Here is a 22,167-nt window from a genome sequence, read left to right on the forward strand (position 1 = left end):
AATTTTATGCATTATATGCAATAAAAATATTAATATTAGTGATATATGAATTAAAACAAATAAGCGGCAAAAAAAAAAAAAAACCATAACGTAAGCATAAATTTTATTTATACACGGTATACTAATTTTTTTCCAGACCCCACTTGTGGAATTACACTTGATGCGTTGTTGGTATACTAATTTTTCATACATCAATTATCAACTATTGATAATCCTTGTATTGCAATAGTCGTATTATTAATCTTTGCATAACTTCTTTATAAATCTGACGACCCTAAAGGTTTGTGCATCTTTCTTAATCCATGGCTACAAAGAACCTCATGAACATAAGCTTTGACATTCACATTAGGTGAACCATCTTCCTTCATGGCATCTTTAGCCAAGTCCCTCTATTTCTTAGCATTATTTCTCAATTAATCTCCTTCCTTTCCATCCCCCATTACAATTTTTGTGCACCTCTTGAACTCATCCCCTTCAATAGTTCCCTCTTCATTCGCATTCACTGTCACGCCAGTCTTACAGACATCTTGAACAAGCTTAGAATTGCAACCTTGGTCCGTCCTTCTGGGACATGCTACAACGGAAATACCAGAAACTAAACTCTCCAGAGTCAAATTCCATCCACAATGCTAAAAAACAACCCAAAGAAAGGTGGGGTGTAAAACCTCTACTTGACAACACCAAGACACTATTCTTCTGTAACATCCCGTAAATAAGTATAGAGTGTGAAAGCATTGTATGAGTCCTTTGGAACCTTATATATTGGGTTACGTGCATGGCTTTAGGCTAAAGACCCGAGAGGAGATGGTCAAAATGAAAATTCTCTACAGTTTCACGAAAAGGAGGTTTGACGGTCGTCCTTTGTACCGTCGTTCTGTTCGACGCCCCGTTCTTTGCACCATCGATTGTGAGGAAGAGAAAGTTGCTCACTGGAAATTTCATGACTTTGACGGAACAGATCGATGCTCCGTCGATCTGTTCGACGCTCCGTCATTTGTACCGACGAATTGACCTAGCACAAAGACCATTCGACGGAGCAGATCGACGCTTCGTCGTTCTGTTCGACGCTCCGTCCTTTGTGCCTGGCGGGCTGAAATTATATAAGTTGCAAAATTTTAGTTTTTCTTCCATTCTTTTCACTCTCAAAAACCCTAAGGACGAAAACATCTCTCTAGGGCTCCAACATTAAGATAAGAACATCTTAATCATTGATTATCAATCCTAACAACAAACCCATGATTCTTAACATGATTCTTGTGACTAAAACCTAGGGTTTGCAACATAATTCTTCCTAAAGGGATTCAAGCTAGGGTTTGAGTGTTCTTCACTAGGAAAGTGAATTGTTAAACTTTGTTTAACACACTAAGGTATGTCTCTCTTTTAAAAACCTTATCATTGATATATGTTTTCTTCTCAAAGGTTCTTTATTGAATAACAAGGTGAACTTCTCATGCAAAACCCTAATTCATGTCTTTGCTTGTGGTTGGTGTGCGTGAGGTGACAAGCCCACATTAACCCTTGATTGTATTATCTCTATATACGTATATGGAATCATAATCGTTTTCTTCTATAAGAGATGATCAGTGATGATGGTTAATTGTTGATATGGATGACTTTACAAAGAAACTAAGACAAAGGAATCTTGTTTAAAGAAGTGGAAACGTTTTCACGATTATCTATGAAATTATGGATTTTCGTAATGGCATAATGAGCTTTAATGCTATTTGATGGTGTGACTACTTTGAGACAAATTGTGAATCGGCTTCTATGCTATGAACTTTGTTGTTGTGTTTCTCCTATCTACTCGGGAGGAAGGGTAGCCACTATGGATCCTAGTGTGTCATTGCCTAGCCATTCGGGAGGAAGAGTGGCCACCGCTGGGTTCGCTACCCGGGGTGTGATTTATGCCTAGCTATTCGGGAGGAAGGATAGCCACCGAGAATTGTGTTCCGGTGTGGTGCGCTATGCGTGGTATGCTTGACTCTTGGGCCTGTATTGGCATGTGTGACATTCTTATTCTCTTACGGGATTGTTGATGACTATCTTAATCGATTTAAAAGGCATATTTGAAGTTGTAACTTAACAAGAGGCTTTATAATTGGTTTTGATACTTATTATTGAGATACATAAACTGAATAACTGTTCTTACATTGGGTTCACATCATTTGCAGGACTAATTTCTTTATGTATTATGTACTCTATTTTCTTATTACTTATTGTCCCCGAGGCACTCACTGAGTACGAAGTACTCAGGCATACCATTGTTGTTTTTTATGGTATGTTAGGTAACGGAGAAGAGCAGGTTCTTGATACTTCAGGCGTTTAGGAAGGACTTGTTGTTGCTGCTGATTTGGTGAGCCCACACATTCATTCGTGGTACACTCTATTTATTTAATTCCCTTTATTTATTCTAGTTTTCGGGCTGCGTCCCGATGGGTTAGACATTTATTCGTTATTCTTAGAAGCTCCATAGTATATATTCGAATGTGGGTAGAAGAATAGTTGTCGTTTAACTCTTTCAGGCACACTATCATGTTTTGGGTGAATTATTTAAATTATAAAGACTTCCACTGATTTAATTCATATATTCATGATTTGTTACATTTATTTAATAAACTATTGGAGGCGAATGTTGAACCTGGCGGGTTCAAGTATTATTATCGTGTTGTTTAGGTTCTTCCGATCACTACTAAAAAAATTGCTTTTCCCGACCTCAAAAAACCGACCTCAGTTGAGGTCGGAAAAAAACCGACCTCATGAGGTCGGTAAATTCGTAATATTTTTTTTTTTTTTTTTTTAAATAATCCGACCTCATGAGGTCGGTAATATTGCACCAAAATTTGAACAAATAATATACCGACCTCACTAGGTCGGGAATTTATTTCCTGATAAATATTATAACTTTATTTTTAATTTAAAATAATACCGACCTCACGAGGTCGGTAATATTTTAAATAAAAATAAACTTATTAAGTATACCGACCTCATGAGGTCGGTATTATTTTTAATTAAATATACCGACCTCATGAGGTCGGTATTATTTTCAACTAAAATACACCCAGACCCAATTCGTTCCCATTTCTCTGCTTCTCTCTTGTCACTGTTCTCGCCCCCTCTCTCACTAACCCTAGACTAACTCTGGCGACGTCACCATGTCTCCCGCCCTTCTCTTCTTCCATTGCTCTCCACCTTCATTTTCCATCTTCTAGGTAAGCCCTAATTTCTCCTTTTGATTCACTAATTTCCTTTCTCATTTTAATTCCCAAAGTTACTTCCCCTTTTTTTGTTAACTCTTACTAAAATGTTAAAGCCTTGGCTGGAATTGACCCAGTCTTTCCCTTATTTTAGTTGCCATTTCAGCTGAAGTTGTTTGTGCTTGATTTAGGAGATCATTGTGCTGCTGCCTCTATTGACAGCTTTGACGCTTAATTAGTAGACAGCCTCCTTAAACTTTCTGGTGTGTATTTTCCTATCTCAAAATGTGCTTTCTCTATTTTAATTGTTTAATTGATGCTTAATGTAATTTGGAATTAGAAACACTGTAATTGTTATCTTGCTATCTTTCATCACGTAACTTGGAATTAGAAACACCGTAATTGTTATGTTGCTGTCTTTTATCATGTAATTTGGAATTAGAAACACCGTAATTGTTATGTTGTTGTCTTTTGTCTTCCATTGTTTTGTACAACTTTATTTGGGGCATGATGGCATCATTAATTTGCTAATTAGGGCAACTGGTGATTTGGGTTTTGAATATTGAATTAAATTAAACATTGAATTTGTTCCGTAACAATTTCAAATTTGGTGTTATTTGTGTAGATGGAATCTCGTAATTGGATGTATAATAGGACAAACGAAAACCGAGGGGGGATGAGGCAAGAATTTGTAGACGGTGTCGATGCTTTTGTTGGCTATGAAATGACACTTGAAACTTTTCTAAGTCATGGCTTGGTTAGGTGCCCTTGCGTGAAATGTCAATGTAGGAATTACGAGAATCCAGAGATTGATAGGCTTCATCTCTATAAAGACGGCTTTCAAAAAGATTATACAATGTGGACTAGTCATGGAGAAATGAATAGTAGTTTTGGTAGATTTCAAGACTTTGTTGTTGGTGAAAGTAGTAGGTCGGTGGAACCTAATGTCCAAAATTCTAGAATGCACGACATGGTTCAAGATGCTTATGGGATGCATTCTGATTTTGAATCCTGTAACCATGGTGAAGAAGCTCCAAATGAAGAAGCTAGTCGTTTTTTTGAACAGCTGAAAAAGGCTAGTCAGCCTTTATATGACGGTAGTCCCCACTCTCAATTGTCTATTGCTGTTAGATTATTAAGCATCAAAGCAGATTGGAATGTTCCTCAAGGTGAAATGGATGTTGTGATTGGCCTTATACATGAATTAGTTGACCCGAATTTAGAGATACCTGAAAATTACTATAAGGCAAAGAGACTAGTGTCTAAGTTAGGACTGTCGTCGATGAGAATTGATTGTTGTGAAAATGGATGCATGTTATACTATAAGGATGACGAAGGTCTAGAATCTTGTAAGTTTTGTGGAAGAGCTCGTTTTAAGCGGACTCGTAGCGGGAAGAGGGTTGTCGTTAAGGCGATGCTTTACTTACCTCTTACACCAAGGTTAAAGAGGTTGTACGCATCAAATAGCCCCGCTCCTCATATGAGATGGCACAGTGAAAATAGAAGGCCGTCTGGTGTTATGTGTCATCCATCAGACGGAGAGGCTTGGAAACATTTTGACACAACATATCCAGACTTTGCGGCTGAACCATGAAACATTAGGTTGGGTTTATGTTCCGATGGATTCACTCCACATTCTGTTTCTGCTGCACCATATTCTTGCTGGCCTGTTTTTTTAACACCATATAATCTTCCGCCTGAGTTGTGTATGACTAGTCCATATATATTCCTTACTTGCATCATTCCTGGTCCACGTAATTCAAAAGTTTTGATTGATGTATACTTGCAACCTTTGATTGATGAGTTGAAAATGTTGTGGGTTGAAGGGGTTGAGACGTTTGACGTTTCTCTTAAGCAGAATTTTAATTTGCGGGCCACTTTAATGTGGACTATTAATGATTTTCCTGCCTACGGGATGTTGTCTGGGTGGATGACTGCTGGAAAGTTAGCCTGTCCTTACTGCATGGAGAATACTAAATCGTTCACTTTAAAGCATGGCAAAAAAAAATTCATGGTTTGATTGTCACCGTCAGTTCTTGCCACTGGATCATGAGTTTAGGAGTATGAAAAATGGATTTAGGAAGAACAAAATTGAACGAAACTATCCACCTCCAAGACTTTCAGGAGAGGAAATTTGGGAGAGGGTTGAGAACTTTCCAAAAGTTACTGAAGAACCACCGTACAAGTTCGATGGGTATGGGCTTGCACATAATTGGACCAAACAGAGCATATTTTGGGAGTTACCATATTGGAAGGATAATCTTCTCCGGCATAATCTTGATGTTATGCACATTGAAAAAAATTACTTTGATAATTTATTCAATACAGTAATGGATGTCAAGGGCAAGACAAAAGATAATCCAAAGGCAAGATTGGACTTACAGGAATATTGTATGCGTAAAGAGTTATGGTTGCAGGACAAAGAGAACGGGGTCTTCAATCCTAAGTCTAGTTATTCATTCACAATGGATCATAAGCGAAAGATTTGTGAATGGGTTAAGAACTTGAAAATGCCTGATGGGTATGCATCAAATTTGGAAAAACGTGTTGATATGGCGCAAGGGAAATTACATGGGATGAAAATCCATGATTGTCATGTTTTCATGGAAACTTTACTCCCCATTGCATTTAGTAGCTTGCCTGCCCGAATTTGGAAGCCTATGACAGAAATTAGTTTGTTCTTCAAAGACTTATGTTCCAGTACGTTGAGGGTAGACAACCTGGATCGGATGCATCAGAATATTCCTGTAATAACAAGTAAGTTGGAGAAAATTCTTCCACCGGGGTTCTTCGATGTGATGGAACATCTTCCAATTCACCTTGCGGAGGAAGCTCGACTCGGAGGCCCAATTCATTGTCGTTGGATGTATCCCTTCGAGAGGTAATAGGTGTAAATTTTTGCAAATTTCTGTCTACTAATTTATTTTAAAAAAATCATGCTTAAAATAATATTATGCAGAACTATTGGAAAGTCTAAACGGGGTATCAAGCAGAAACATAGAGTTGAAGGATCAATTTGCGAAGCCTACCTTGCTAAGGAAACAACTCATTTATGTTCTTACTACTTTGGGAATGATGTGCCATGCTTGCGAAACAGACCCAATCAGCATTATGAAGGAGGTGAGAATGATGCTTTAGCGAAGCCAATATCAATCTTCAATCAACCGGGTTCAGGTTCAAAAAAACGTACAAGACAATTTAATGATATGGAGTCTAAATCTGCATCGATACATGTCTTGCTAAATTGCCCGGAAGTTCAACGATATTATGAGTAAGTTATTATTATTTTGCACTAAATATCCAAGTACAAAGCATAACAACTAACTCAAACTCCATTTTGTCGAACAGCTACTTTGTGCATCTAAATGGCATTGAAAAAGTGTACGACTAGTTTGGGAAGTGGTTTAACAATTATGTAAGTGTTAAAGCCTTTTCACAAAGCTAATATAATTTAAAAAGTGCGCATTATATTATTGCTAACTTACTATTTCTTAACTACTAATAGGTTTACAGTACAGAGTATGGTTACCATGACCAACTTTTAAAGGACATATCCTGGGGACCCGGTATGGTCTATTCTATGGACAAATATGTGGTAAATGGTTTTAAATTTACTACCGAAGAACGATCTAAGCATACAAAAACTAACAACAGCGGGGTTTGGGTTAAAGGTGGCGATGGAAACCAAGCCGGGGTCGATTATTATGGTGTAATTAAGGAGATCCTAGAACTGGAATATTCTGGTGGTGGGAAAAAAAGAATTGTACTTTTTCGGTACAAGTGGTTTGATCCAACCCCAAATAGAGGTACAAGGGTACTCAAGCAGTATAACATCATAGAAGTAAATCACACGAGGGAGTATGCGGCTTATGATCCTTTCATTATTGCACAAAATGTTAGACAAGTGTACTATGCTCCTTATCCCTTGCGTCCAGATAAGTCTGCTTGGTGGGTGGTAATTAAAGTCAAGCATGTGGGTCGAGTGGAAGTGGAGAATGTGTTGCCTGTTGCGTTCCAGGATGATGACATATCAGTTGTTCACCAAATAGTTGACAATGAGTTAGAAGATGATTTAGAGCATGCAGAACACATATTGGAAGAAATAAATGCAGAAGATATTAATGCAGAGGTGAACGAATGTAATAATGGAAATGAAACAACTGATGAGGAAGAATGGTCAGAAGAGGCAGATGGGGATGGGGATGAGGATTAATAGCAATTAGTAAGTATTTTTTTAAGACTTACATATTTTCTTTACATGTTTAAAATTAGTAGCTGATTGTTTACTTCCTATTTATAGGTTCTATCTGGAATGGTTTAGCTTTATTACTCGATTTTCGAATACTATCAGTGTTTTGAAATTGGCAACTTTTATGAAATTACATTTTTGTGCGTCTTTATTCTTCCTCCTTAGCCTCTTAAAAGCATCCTTATGTTGTTTCTTTCTCTTTTATTTCCTTTCAGATACCTCAACGAAGACATTCTTTGAGCCATTTCGACATTTTAGAGATCTAAGAGGGGTAATGCACTTTACCATCTTGACGGTGTAGTGGTACGTTTTATGCTTTTTTCCCTTTTGTAGAATTTGACCTTACTAATCCTATTGAGGCAAACTAATATATTTGTGTACCATGTATACTACTGGTATATCTGTGTATATGAATCTGTTGTTCATATGCAAACTACAACCTGCATATTCTGACCATGCCTTATTCAGAAAAAATGAGAAATATTTTTCTCCTTCTGAAAGTATCAAATATTTACACTGGTACTGATTTTGAGAAGGCTGAAAAATGTAGTATTTCTGATACACATTTGGAGCTTTAAAAACTACCTCTACATACAGTTTGCTATTGCTGCATTTGATCAGCTGCATTGGTTCTGCTTTTTGCATGACTTTGAGATTATATGGATTTGAGTTCCATGAATTTGCTATGGACTTGCAGGTGGTTTGTTAAATTCATGATGTACTTGCAGTAGCTAGGGGTACTTTGGTTACTTATTCATGTCTTTTACTAGTTGTAATCTTTTTTCATGTTGTTTGACTAGTCCTGCTTAAAAATTTACCCATAAATACAAAAAATCACTTCCTAGTCCATCATCACCTCATACTGAATTTTAAAAGATCATGTCTTGTTCCTGAAATGACATTGGCAAAAACAAAAAAACAAAAAAAAAAGGTTTGTTGGACTGTTGAAATTTAACCTATGTCTCTGGACATGATCTGTGGTATTATCCATTTTTTTTTCCTAAGATTTAATGAATGAAGGAAGTTCAGCTAGGAACATGCATCTGTGGTATTAAACCTTTAAGTGTGATGGTGAAGTGACTCATTGCTTCTTTCCTTTAAAACAGTCCTACACTTGAAATAAAATAGAAAAAGACCAGTCTATTTGTTGTTTACTGCCTGATAATGGAATAAAAGGTGAATCAGGATCATTGCCCCCTTTAGATTTGTGGTTTGCTTGTTTTGTCCATGACTATGATTGTATTGGTATTATCACTTGGAGTAGGTTATGTGTGATCAATTGTGATTTGTGATATATGAATGCTGAGTGTCCATGATCCATGGCAGAAGTCGTAGAAGCTGTTGAGAACAGGATACTTAAATATCAATCATGTTTTTCTTGGTCTGCTCAAAGTTGTTTTACCTTGTGTGAACTTGTCTGCTTGTGCATGTGGCACATGATGCTTAAAGTGCCAATCCTGTTTTCCTTGGTCTGCTCAAATTGTCTTACTTGTGTGAACTTGTCTGCTTGTGCACCTGGCATTCATAACTTGACTCAATAGTCTATGTCACAAGCTCATATCTAGTAGTAGTTTATCTGCCTAAGTATGTAGAACTTAATGAGAAAATAAGAGCAACAGGAGAAAATGACTAGTGAATTAACTGCCAACTTCACCACCCAGTCATGCTAAAGCTAAAAAGAGTACAGAATAGAAAATGGAATGAGAATAATGTTAAAAAGAGGTCTGCTTCTCTTATTTGTGACTCTTTGCTAACACTGCCTTATTGATTGGTTTTACTTAAAGAATGAAGTAATAAGGCAAGGAGAGTAGAGGGTTGATATCTTGCTTTTGAATCTCTGACTACTTTCATCCATATGTGAGTCTGAATTTGGTAAAAGGTCATGAATGCCAGATTTGAGAGTTTGAAATATTGAAAAAAGAAAAGGGAAAAGAAGCAATATGACCTTTTTTTTTATTTGCTCAAGTTCTGAACAACCTAGACTAAAACCTCACTCTATAACATGATTGTCTTCTCTGCTATTCTGTGTGTATAAGGAAATTGGTATAATAGTGATGATCATTTGTTTTTAACTGTCTGGGCACAAAAGCTAGAAACAGATGGAAAGAAGTTTCATGATAGCAATCTAAGTAAGAGGAGTATAAAGAAATGAAATAGGGGTAAACAGTCTTTAAGAATGAAAAGGGGAAACAATTTGACTGTTTGATTTGTGAACTGCCTAATGTTATCTAATCTGTGATTGAAAAAAAAGTAATAAAAGGACATGATTGCATGATATAAGGTTGAAAGCCACTTAACTAGACAAGGAAGGTCTTTTAAAGACATCTTGGAAGAGATTTGGGAAAGGGTCAATCCCTTGCTTGACCCATAGTACCTTTTCATGAGAAATATTTTTCTCCTTCTGAAAGTATCTAATATTTACACTGGTACTGATTTTGAGAAGGCTGAAAATGTAGTATTTCTGATACACATTTGGAGCTTTAAAAACTACCTCTACATACAGTTTGCTATTGCTGCATTTCAGCTGCATTGGTTCTGCTTTTTGCATGACTTTGAGATTATATGGATTTGAGTTCCATGAATTTGCTATGGACTTGCAGGTGGTTTGTTAAATTCCTGATGTACTTGCAGTAGCTAGGGGTACTTTGGTTGCTTATTCATGTCTTTTACTAGTTGTAATCTTTTTTCATGTTGTTTGACTAGTCCTGCTTAAAAATTTACCCATCAATACAAAAACTCACTTCCTAGTCCATCATCACCTCATACTGAATTGTAAAAGATCATGTCTTGTTCCTGAAATGACATTGGCAAAAAGTTTATTAGTTCACTCTAGCTTTTGCAGAGAAGAAATGTCCAAGAAGTTGCACTAAGCATTAAACTTTAAGAAACAGATTCCATTGAAGAATTAGATGCAACATGGACAAAGCAAGTATATCTACTGTTTGTTTTAGAGGTAAAAATATCTATCTATTAGTTAACTGGAAATAAAACTTCCTTCACAAATAGTTCGTTAAAAGTTATAGTTAGATTCTATAATCTAAGAGTTTCTGTGTGACATGACAACATAGCTTCTTTGCAACCACTCTTGCCAGTCATTGCAGATTAATGTCCATAAGATTGTAAAGTGTTTAAAGTCTGAAAACTACCAAACATATTTTAGTTTTTGACGAAGGATGTGATCAGGTACAACAAAAGGACCATTATATTAGTTAGAACTCCTAGATGATTTACTACATTCAGTGGATCCAAATCTGAGTTGGATGTTAGATTTTCCTTTTGGTTATCCTGAGTAATATGTACTGTCACTTTCCACCTTCATTAGATGCATTTCCCAGAACAAAGGACCTCCACAGAACCATTTCAATCCTATCATAAAAGCTGAAACTTTAAGGGCATCAGAACCATTTCAATCCTTTTTCTCTCAAATTTAACTGAAAAGCATAGTTATGTAAAGTATCTGCTTGTGAATATATCTGCTCAGTCTGTCTAAAATGTAAGCAGTTAAGTTGTTCATTTGATCATTCATATGCAAACTACAACCTGCAGATGTACAGAAAATAACATGTTCTTGACAACTGAGGTTAAGATTCCTGAGGCTTCTGCAGTAGCAAAATGGCAACTAAATGCCAGCATCTGCAGTAGCAAAATGCCAATAAAATGCCTGAGCTACTTTGTTGCACTTTTGACTGAGTAGGAGTCTTAAGTTATAAATGTTGATTATGAATGAGTGCTGAAATCAATAAAGCCATTTAAAACCATCTGAATTTCTTGTACATCCATTTGTCCATGATTCCATTGAAATCAAAAGCATGGATTATGCAGTATCTTTCATTCATTTCTTTGAGTTATTGTCTACATGAGAGCTATATGTATATCTGCCTGTGTATTTGTCTCATTCTTATAGTTAAGGACCTGGTACATGTTAAAGTATAATTAAGTAGCCTTATATCAAAGAGAAGGAGAGTTTAACTAAAGGATAAGACTTGAGTCCTATCATAAAAGCTGAAACATTAAGGGCATCAGAACCACTTAAATCATTTTGCTATTGCTGCAGTTAAGTTGTTCCAACATCATTTCTTTGTATCTGCAATCAGTGATGCAAAATGCCTTCTCACCTCTAAAAACAACACAGTACAAAATTACAAAAGGGAAAAAATGTGAGTAATGTTTAAGGTTCTAAAATGTAACTCTGTAGGATAAAATATGAAGGTTTAAGTGTTTAACATGAAAGATAACTTGAAGATTTAGTCTCTTAAAATGTTACTGCCATGTTACTGTCCCTTTTCTATTAATTTATATTTGCGATACTTACATATATTATTGTGTAGATGGCAGGTGAAAAGAGGGGTAAGAAAACAAAGAAGGATAAAGAGACAGCGGTTCCCCGGAGACCACCAGAAAACCTTGCGATTAGAGATAGAAGCCCGTCGCCATGTCTCCCACCACGCGGCGCTCCATTGCCTCATGATCCCGTCATGAATGGCATTGCATATAGTCTTCCACCTCCGTACAACTTTGGTCGGCCCTATATGGCTCCACGCCAGGGCTTTACTGAGGTGCCTCCCCAGAGCCCCTCGATGATGTCCACACCAGGTTATGCTACCCCACAGGGCTTCACTCGGTATACTTCCGGGTCTCAGCGGGCTTCGTATAGTGGTACTCCTACGGCCACTCCCAGTCCGACTGCATCACATCACTCTTCATCATCTACGGAACAGTACGAGATTACAGGTCCTGACCTTCGAGCAAGTAGTTCTGTGCCTGACGCTCCTGCTGCGAATGACTTACCTGGAGGTGTAAGTGCTCCACAGCTTGAATCTTATGACTCATCAGGGCGACTCATCGTCGAGCCTGTGGGATACGGGTAATTTTTTTTTTCTTCATATTTTTAGTTTTTCATAAAGTCCACTAGGCATGATGCCTAGGGCTGATTAACATATATTTTCTTCAAAGCAAAACGATTAAAGAAGCTTTACTAAGTGTTTAATTTTATATTTTTGATAGTTGGTTACCGTACAAAGCTTCATCTCTCCTTACAGAAGACATACAAAAACTATTTAAAGACTCACCTACTTGGGGCCAGATGTCACCAAATCGCCAGAGACAAATCTATTTTTCCTTTAAGGTATATGCTTATTTTTATTTACACAATCCACTTATATTGATCGATTCCTTATTAATAAACTCATTTACTTTTCGTTGCAGGACAAATGTGTCTGGCGCCCGGAACATGAGACGCAGATGGCTCAAAACTTCAAGAAGAAAGCTCAGCGCTTACTATGTGACATGTTAGGAAGGGTTCGTCAATCTAACAAGAAGCCTGGGTGGATCCTTCCTGAAAACTATAACAAGCTACTTCATTACTGGGCAACTAATGAAAGATTCTTACAACTGAGTGACATAGGGAAGAAGGCTAGAAATTCGACGAAGGGTGGCTCCCTACACACTAGTGGGGCTATGAGTCAAGAGGCCGTGAGTAGGAAGCTGGCAAGTCTACATTAACTCTACTTGAAGGATTGTGAATTTACTTTATTTTCTTTTAGTCTTATCATTTACTTATTCTTTTGCAGGAACTAAAACGGTGGACGCCAGTTCCTCAAGATGAGGCGTTCAAGATCACTCACGTGAAGAAGAAGGCAAACGCTAATGATCCAGATGACTGGTGTGACGAACGGGCTAAGCAGACCTACGTAAGCTTCTTTTTATTTTTCATATTTTGTTTGTTAGACTATGAAACGGGGATCCGGCTCCTATCTCATTTTTATGCTTGATCTTTATTTTTGGTTTGACAAGATTCAAGTTATAGTGATGTTTCAATAATAGATCCACTGAAGAAAATTATGATACATGTATTACGCATTGCAAGTCGATGGTATACCTTATGAAAATGTTGGTTAAGTTTTGAGAAACAAATTTTTCGAAAGAATCCAGGAAGCTAGTACTCCTAGTAGAAAACTGTTTTGTCCTCATCAGAAATTGAAAGGAAAACAATGTGGTATCCTCATTGTGCTCAAAAGCCCTTTTTTCCTCTGCTGCTTACTGATATGGGAAGGCATTGCATTGGCAATTTGTCAATAAGACAGGTAAAGCCAGAAGCGAATCCATAATTTAGCATCTGTGGTTCCTATGTGTGTAATCTTATTGAGTCTAGGAAATCCTTCGCTGCTAGGAAATTAAGCAACTGAAACCAGAGTCGGACCTTCAATCAAGTTGATCATGTCATGTGCAACGTTAATGAATGGTGGTTCATTAATGTTCATTAATTTTGATTGGTATGGGAATGGAAATAAACTTTGTACCTTTCTTTTGTTATGATTGTTCAATCTCAGTTCTTTCTTGTGTTATGATTGTTGCCTTGGGTCTGATTCAGTTTGGTTTCACTGTAACCATTCTTTTCCCCTTAAATTTTCTAATTCAGATTGTTTCTTATGGTTTGACTATATGCTTGAATATCTGTTGACAAGCTGCAATTTGTGTTAATGATGATGTGTTTTATGAGAATGAAGTGTTTTGGTTTTATTTTTTAGTGGTAAAAGGGATCAATTTGGATAAAAGGTTGAGTCTTTGTTGGCATTTTGTGACCTAAATCTGTAATAATTCTATTCTTTTCTCTGCTTTGACTATATGTTTGAATATCTGTTGATAAAAGTTTGAATAAAATTGAAGTGTTTTATCTTTCTTGTTTAGTGGGGGATCAATTTGGATAAAAGGTTGAGTCTTTATTGGCATTATTGTTACCTAAATCTGTAGTAATTCTAGAGATTGAAGTCTCATTCAAATTATTTCTCTGCTTTTATTATATGTTTGAATATAAGATGCATTTTTTCTTAAAGATGATAAGATTGAATGAGAATGAAGTGTTTTGCTTTTCTGTTTTAGTGGTAAAAGGGATCAATTTGGCTAAAAGGTTGAGTCTTTAACGTCATTCTTGTTAACTTAAATCTGTAGTAATTCAAGAGACTGAAGTTTCCGTTATGCAGTCTGCACTTTCTTGGTTGGTATGGGGATGAAAATAAACTTAGTACCTTTCTGTTGTTATGATTGTACAATCTCAGTTCGTGCTTGTGTTATGATTGTTGCTTTGAGTCCAATCCAGTTCGGTTTCACTGTATGTATAGCCATCCCTTATCCCTTAATTTTTCTCATTTAGATTGTTTTTCTGGTTTGACTATATGTTTGAATATCCATTGACCCTTAATACTCCGCTTAGAAAACATATTTATGTAGCAATTTGGAAGTAGCAATAAGCAGCGCAGCACTTCATGCTAAAGAAGTACATACACAGTACAGGGAAAGAAAGGTGCATCTTGATTGAAAGTATTTTTGCGTCTACTGTTTATGGTGTAAGATATTTAATTTATAATAAGTTAATTATAACAAATTATATGATAAATACACAAGGCCAGATATAAAGTTCACTGTATAGTGTAAAAAATAATGACACATGCACTTGGAAGAATCAAATTAGTAAGTAAACAAGCTACACCAAATTTTTATGTATCTGCTAGATTAATATATTGTTAGTGTTAAAACACTTGAAGAATCAGATCAGTAAATTAAACAAGCAATTGGCAACCAGTTACCAAAAAAAAACAAAAACTAGTGACTACACCTAGCTAAGACAATACATAGATAAATTCTATCAGCTTGCTAGGTTGCATCCGATTGTCAAACTACATCATTTTCTTTGCGTTTCCTCCTTGTTCTACCTCTAATATGCAGATGGACAGCAGTCTCTTTGCATAATCTATCTTCATAGTAGTATTGATTTGAACCATGTTCTATTTTGGTTGTTTACTAAATATTTGATAGCTTTTTCTATTGAATGTGAGATTTAAGTTGGTTGCTAATGTTACCTTTTTATTTCAGAATCGGGTTCAACAGTCAAAGGCAGAGTTTCTTTGTACTCAGCCACCCAACACACAGCTGACACAAGAACAAATGGAGGAAATGTGGCTTGAGAGTGTTGGTGGTCCCACTAGGTTTGGCACAGCTTACGAAATGCCACATTGTGCATTTCGTCAATACCGGTCGCCCTTGGAAGGCCTACATTCTTCCAATACTGAGTCGTTCGATAGAGTGAGTGCTATGGCCATGGAGCAAAAGATTGCTGAGCTATCTAGCCAGCTACAGGCCTCAGAGGAAAGGGAGAGGCGGAGAGACATGCAGTTTGACGGTATGAGGGCCCAATTAGACGCATTACTAGCTTCGAGGGGGATTCCCTCGTGTCCTGATGATGCTCGTAACCCCCATACTCAATGTAGTGGTGCGGATGATGATGGGACTCACGTGTCAAACACAGAAAGGCATGTTTGAATGTTAATGTTATGGTGAATTTGTGGATTTGCGAGGGGTAAAGTAGTCAAATGTTGTAAACTAACTTAATGTTTTGTGGATGTTTACCAATGTTGAAGTAGTTTAATGTTGTTTTGATGTTTGCGAAGGTTGAAGTAGCTTAATTAATGTCTCTTGTGAATGTTTGATTGACGTTTTTATTCAACTTTGAAGTAGTTTTGAATTGAATTTGATGTTTTGGTCGTTGTAATATATGTGTTGTAATAGTAGCTTATTGTTTTATGTATTTATAGTAGTTTGGTGTATTGTTGGCAGCTATTTGGGCTCGTTTTAGTTGAAAGTAAAATTATTTTCATCTTGACAGGGAGGCAGCTGGAATAACAGCTAGGTGCTACATTTTTTTTTTTACAGAATACCGATCTCATGAGGTCGGTAATGGGCAAAGTTTACCCAGAAAGTGCTAATTATCGACCTCATGAGGTCGGTTTTCTGGAAAAATTTCCCACAAATTACAAATTACCGACCTCATGAGGTCGGTAATATGCAAAATTATTTAAGATATGGCTAATTACCGACCTCATGAGGTCATTTTTCAGGAAAATTTTCCCAGAAATTGCAAATTACCGACCTCATGAGGTCGGTATTCTGTAAAATTATTCAACATATAATTAAAATACCGACCTCATGAGGTCGGTTTTTTGGAAAAATATATCATATATTCATATAAATTACCGACCTCTCGAGGTCGGTAAAATCATATGATTATATAATTAATATAATTTACCGACCTAATGAGGTCGGTATCTTAATTAATTAAAATCCGGCTAAAAAACTTTACCGACCTCATGAGGTCGGTATTTTAATTAATTAATGGTCGGCTAAAAAACTTTACCGACCTCATGAGGTCGGTTTTTTGCGATCTCATGAGGTCGGTAATAATTCCGACCCACTATATTCCGACCTGAATTTGAGGTCGGTTTTGAGGTCGGTTTCTGGCCAAAACCGACCTCATGAGGTCGGAAATAGCCATTTTTTGAGGTCGGGAAAAGCATTTTTTTTAGTAGTGGATGTTGTTCATGACATCGGATGCCGGTCACGTCTAGAGTGGGTTTTGGGGCGTGACATCTTCCTTGCTTTCCATGCTCCTCTTTGCAAATGGCCTTTTACTCTTTACCAATCCTTTAGCAATCTCTTCCATCATTTGGTTTGATAATTCAAAGTAGCTACCAAATGCTACATAAATTACGGACGAGTAAGGCATAGAATCCAACCAGTCCATATAATCTTCCGAACAATGTCGTAAATGACCTCCAAAGAAGTATCTAATGGGTCCTCTCCATCAAGAAAATATGCAGGAATTAAAGGGCCAATCCTAAACCCGTCAACCGGTTCAGTTGAACCGGTTAAAACCGGTAACCGGAACCGGAACAGGAACCGGTAGAACCGGTTAACCGTTAATTATTTACCGGTCCGGTTCCCATTTTTTTGAAACCGAAACCGGACCGGTTAAACCGGTTAAAACCGGTGAAATTAAAAAAAACAATTATATATATATATATATATATTAAGTTATACATATATATAAGCTATATATAACTTAAACATATTTATATATATTAAGTTATATAACCTAAGTATATTGATACATATATTGATATATATATATATATATATATATAAGTATATTCTTACTACATTTTAGGTATATATATATATATATATATGTTTAAGTTATATATAGCTTATATATGTATAACTTACATATATATATATAGATATTAAGTTATATAACCTAAGTATATTGATATATATATAAGTATATTCTTACTATATTTTAGGTATATATATATATATATATATTAAGTTATACATATATATAAGCTATATATAACTTAAACATATTTATATATATTAAGTTATATAACTTTAGTATATTGATACATATATTGATATATATATATAAGTATATTCTTACTAAATTTTAGGTATATATATATATATATATATATATATATATATATATATATGTATAACTTACATATATATATATAGATATTAAGTTATATAACCTAAGTATATTGATATATATATAAGTATATTCTTACAATATTTTAGGTATATATATATATATTAAGTTATACATATATATAAGCTATATATAACTTAAACATTTTTATATATATTAAGTTATATAACTTAAGTATATTTATACATATATTGATATATATATATAAGTATATTCTTACTAAATTTTAGGTATATATATATATATATATTAAGTTATACATATATATAAGCTATATATAACTTAAACATATTTATATATATTAAGTTATATAACTTAAGTATATTTATACATATATTGATATATATATATAAGTATATTCTTACTAAATTTTAGGTATATATATATATATATATGTATAAGTATACTATATATTATAAGTATATTCTTAGTATATTTTAGTTATTTTAGTTATATATATATGTGTGTGTGTGTATGTGTGTGTAAGTTATACATATATAATGTTATATATAACTTAAACATACTTACACACACACACACACACACACACACACATATATATATATATATATATATATATATATATATTAAGTTATACATATATATAACTTAAACATATTTATATATATTAAGTTATATAACCTAAGTATATTGATACATATATTGATATATATATATAAGTATATTCTTACTATATTTTAGGTATATATATATATATATATATGTAAGTTATACATATATAATGTTATATATAACTTAAACATATATATATATATATATATTATATATGTATAACTTAAGTTATACATATATATAAGCTATATATAACTTAAACATATTTATATATATTAAGTTATATAACCGAAGTATATTGATACATATATTGATATATATATATAAGTATATTCTTACTATATATATATGTGTATGTATAAGTATACTATATATTATAAGTATATTTCTTAGTATATTTTAGTTATTTTAGTTATATATATATATATATATATATATATATATTAAGTTATACATATATATAAGCTATATATAACTTAAACATATTTATATATATTAAGTTATATAACCGAAGTATATTGATACATATATTGATATATATATAAGTGTATTCTTACTATATTTTAGGTATATATATATATATGTATACGTATATTCTGTATTGCTGACTTGCTGTTAGCCTGTTAGTCAGTAAATATTTAAATTTTACTTATAAACTTGTATAACATATGTAAATATACCTACAATATACTAATAAATACTATAATATATATATATAATACAAAAAAAAAAAAAAAAAAAACATGTTTTGGGCACTTGGAACCGGACCGGTTCCGGTTTGCGATTTCAAACCGGTTAAACGGTTCCGGTTTTTTAACCGGAAACCGGCCGGTTCCCTAACCGGTTACCGATCCGGTTCCGGTTAAACCGGTTGCCAGGTATAGCCAATCCCCACCATATTAACATTCTTTATAGCCTTTAAAGCATCAAGTTCTAAAGCATTAAAAGTGTTCACAAGTACTTTTTCATTAGTTTCATTATTTATTGTCTCAACGTGCTCTTTCATTGTCTGAATTAAACAGTCCATAACGTTACCACTCGAAAGTAAAAATGATGGAATTTCACGAGTACCCACAAGAAAAGGAAGTCCAGGAAGCTCAATTTCTTGTTCATCTAATAAACAATTCTTGATATCATTTCTATATACCAGTGAAGTAATAGTAGTAGATATCTAAAAGTGCGGCTGGCTGTATCCATAGAAGTGTGGCCGGGGCATTAAGCTTCTTAGCCACTATGCCAACCCAAGAGAGTACGCTCATGTAGATAATACGCGAGGTCGCCCCTCCTTCACCCTACAAAAAAAAAAAAAAAAAAAAGACAAAAATTAGCGAGAGACAAATTTTGTTGCTATATAGAAAAGAATTCGTTCCTAATCATATTGAGCGACAAATTAACGATGAAGTATCAAAAAATCTATTTAGCGTATTGTCAAGGGTGATGAACATTGAACGAAGTTGTATCATCCGACACCAATTCACCGTAAAGTTATCATGTCAAATATATATATAATATTATGCTAAAATCACATAGATAATTAAAGAAATACGCTGATTTATGCAATTTCTCTTCTTCTTTTTTTTTTTTTTTTTTTGGGTTACCGTTTAGATTTTGTCTCTATTGTTAAAGGTATGGTGCAAATATACTTTTTTTTATGTGCAAATATAACCCTCGAATAAATGACCTTTTAGACAATGTTTGACTTGGGTCTAGTGTTTGCTCCTATATTGCTCAGCCTTATAGACAAAATACTAGACTGTCGTCTAACGTTTGCAATAAATTACAAAATTTTAGATCATGGTCTAATATTTTGTAATAAAATTTTCAGTTTACTTAAAAGTGATCTTTAAACCGTTGGGTAAAAGGTACGTGAGTTTCAAAAGAAATAAAAAACGAGAATCATTTATTAAAGTAAACACCTCCCCCCCACCTCCCCGCGGGTCGAAGCTTCCGGGTTCATTGGTAGCTTATGGAGATTAAAGGGAAAAGAGATCGGATAGAATTGAATCTTGACCTCTTTTGGCACAAGATTTAACTAAAACAATACGATTATACCCCCTATGGGTATAGTTAAGCTCATAATATATTAATATATAGTAATAATCATCAAAGTGATTTACTCATTAAATCTTATTATCGCTTACGAAAAATCCTAGATATGCTGGCCATTACTTACTGTAATACCTGGCTACAGAGATTTTAGTCACAAACTCGGACCTGAGAGCGACGAGGAAAGCATTGAACTTTCAGTACTAATCGAAACAAACATTTCAAAATTAAAATTAATAAAATCTAACATAATATCAACAAAGATATATTAAACTGATTGAATTTACCATCAATTGAAAAGAACACTAAATAAATTGACTAGAAATAATTCTTAATTTTGTATCTCAAAAAGCTAGAAAATAACTTTAGCAAAAATATGCATGAATTTTGTTAAATAAGTTAGAGGTCTCTTGTTAAATTTAGCTTTAGGCCAGAAATTTTAGTGAGCAGCCCTTGATTATTATAGTACCTGTTTGTAAAGATTTTGGCCACAAACTCGGACCGCGAGCGATGAAGGAAGCATCGAACTCGCGGTAATTATCTAGGGATTTGCTAACATTGGGGTAACCAGTGTCATAGCCATCAGAAAATGGAGCAAATGTTAAGCCTTCAATGGAGGGACAATTAGACATGCAGTTCATTGCTGATAGACTTGTGGAGAAGGTGACTGTCACTCCCAACTTGATTAAACGCTTAGCAAATTGAAGAGATGGATTAATTAGGCCTAGAGCTGGGAAAGTTAGAAGAAGAACATGACACTTATCCTTCATGTTTGCCATTTATTATTGGTGTCTTTGGATATTTAAGCTAAAGAAGTGTATGAAGCATGCATATATAAGTATAAATTAGGGTGATTTATAAGAATTGCCTTGGTGGTGGTAATCTTGAATTTTTGACCCCGTTGTCTTGTGGGGTGATTTATAAGGTTTGGTTTTTAACCTTGAAGGTTTGTCCATGGGGTAAGTGGGGATCAAAAGTTCAAGACCACCCATTCAGTTCAAGAGCACCCATTTTCAATGTCATTGGGTGTAATTTGATTTCATGGGCAGTTATAGGTGAATTCTAATGTTTTGTCCTTGTGATATATGTCTCAACATATTTGACCTTCAATTAATCAAAATGTGTGTTTTTGGTCTTTTTATATAGGAATTATGTTATATTTTGACTATTTTCATAAGTATATTATCCTCAATTATAGAGTAATAATAAAGTTTAATATAATATATGGGTAATTAGCGATAAACAATTAATAATTCTGAAATTTTGTGAGTAATTACAAGCAAACGGATCAAAAATACAAATTTTAAATAATTGATAATTAAATATCATAAAGACTAAAGTATACCAATAGCCGAAGAACCGAAAGTGTTATTACTCTCTCTATGCACACTTAAGAGTTCAATCCCAATTTTTAAAAGTGAATCTTTGAAGTGATAACACGTAACTAAGAACAATAACTGTGATTTGGTAACTTTAAGTAGGCATATATTCATTTAGCAACTCATACAACCTATTTAACAATCCAATTTTGATATATAAACTTAAATAAATTAGCTAGGGTGGCCTATGGAATCATGACGAGGAATATAGGCAGGAGAAAATCATTTAGGCCTTTTGTTTTTTTTATTAAGCTTAAGATGTCTGAATCTGAATGTACATTTGAATAATTAAAATGTTATTTTTAAATCTGAACACTGAATAATTAAGATTGTTTATCTTTCAACATCTGAATGTTCATAAATTATTTACTTGTAACCATAATAAATATACAATTCAAAGAAAAA

At 34.4% G+C, this 22,167-nt stretch overlaps 1 pseudogene; it reads right to left on the reverse strand.

Annotated features, from left to right (window-relative positions):
• Positions 1-257: 257 nt before the first annotated feature.
• Positions 258-21,162, reverse strand: LOC132639351 (crocetin glucosyltransferase, chloroplastic-like; annotated as a pseudogene).
• Positions 21,163-22,167: the final 1,005 nt, after the last annotated feature.

The sequence above is a fragment of the Lycium barbarum genome, chromosome 5, assembly GCF_019175385.1.
Source record: "Lycium barbarum isolate Lr01 chromosome 5, ASM1917538v2, whole genome shotgun sequence".
Classification (NCBI taxonomy): domain Eukaryota; kingdom Viridiplantae; phylum Streptophyta; class Magnoliopsida; order Solanales; family Solanaceae; genus Lycium; species Lycium barbarum.